The sequence below is a fragment of the Schistocerca serialis genome, chromosome 3, assembly GCF_023864345.2.
Source record: "Schistocerca serialis cubense isolate TAMUIC-IGC-003099 chromosome 3, iqSchSeri2.2, whole genome shotgun sequence".
NCBI lineage: Eukaryota > Metazoa > Arthropoda > Insecta > Orthoptera > Acrididae > Schistocerca > Schistocerca serialis.
Window position 1 is genome coordinate 23,294,290 of NC_064640.1, and position 1,459 is coordinate 23,295,748.

A 1,459-nucleotide genomic window follows, 5' to 3' on the forward strand; every position below is an offset into this window, starting at 1 on the left:
GTACAACTGGGGCGAGTGCTAGTAAGTCTCTCTAGACCTGCCGTGTGGTGGCGCTCGGTCTGCTATCACTGACAGTGGCGACACGCGGGTCCGGCGTATACTAATGGACCGCGGCCGATTTAAAGGCTACCACCTAGCAAGTGTGGTGTCTGGCGGTGACACCACAAAAATCATCTTAGTTTCTATACGAGTGTAGGAACCCGGGAGGCAATATTGATCTTACGACTTATCACAGAAGACAGGGCGAGGAAAGGCAAATCTACATTTATATAATTTACAGATTTAGAGAAAGCTTTTGACAATGTGGACTGGACGACACGCTTTGTAATTCTGAAAGTAGCAGGGATAAAATACAGGGACTGAAAGATTATTTACAGCTTGTAGAGAAATCAGGCTGCTATTATAAGAGTTTAAGGACATGAAAGGGAAGTAATGGTTGAGAAGGGAGTGAAACAGGGCTGTGCCCTATCCCCAGTGTTATTCTATCTTTACATTGAGAAAGCTGTGAAGGGAACCAAAGTTAAATTTGGAAATGGATTTAAATTATATGAATGCGTGCTGTCTATTTCTGTCGGACAGGGGCATAAAGAGCAGACAGCACACACTCATGTAACTCGGCTCTGAATGCACAGCCAACAGTGCAGACGCGCATGTAAGTTGGACCTCCAGCGGGAATCTAAAATTAGTGAGCATGGCCACTAGTGCGGATAGGTATTTGCGCTAGGTGGTAATATGAGTCGACCAAGGAATGGGCCGAGATAGTCCGCGAATTACCAACTACACAGTGTCTGGGGGCGCAGTGATCGCCGGCACGGTAGCTCAGCGTAGTAACAAAACTGAGTGAATGGGTCAGCGGATGTCATGGGACGTCCGCTCCGAACAAATGCAATGAACAATAACGAACAAAATCAGATCGACGAAAAAAAAGTGGTTAACGCAACTGCTTAGTAGGCAGGAGTCCCAGTCCGGCACACATTTTCACTCGTCGCACTGATTCCGCATAAAGTGCCGATGCAGCTAATATCATCAATTCCTTCAATTTCTTTTCCTAACTCCCCCTTCCACCTTCAATTTACATAATGGAAATAAATTTGGGAGTGGGGAGAAATTTGCCGTTTGCCTATGGCATTGGAATTGTGTCAGAGATGTGTAAGGACATGGCAGAGCAGATGAACGGAATGAGTAGTATGTTGGACATAGATTAAAAGATAGTACCAGCAAAAGTAAAACAAGGGTAATTGAATGTAGTGGAAGTGAATCAAGCGATTCAGTGGAAATTAGGTTAGGAAATAAGACAATCTTAAATAGTAGGTATGTTTTATTATTTGAGCGACAAAGTAATCGATGATGACCGAAGTAGAGGAAATATAAAATCCAGACTTGCTACAGCAAGAACAGTATTTCTGGAAAAGAGGAATTTGTTATCATCGAATATAAATTTAAGTTTCAAAAAATTCAA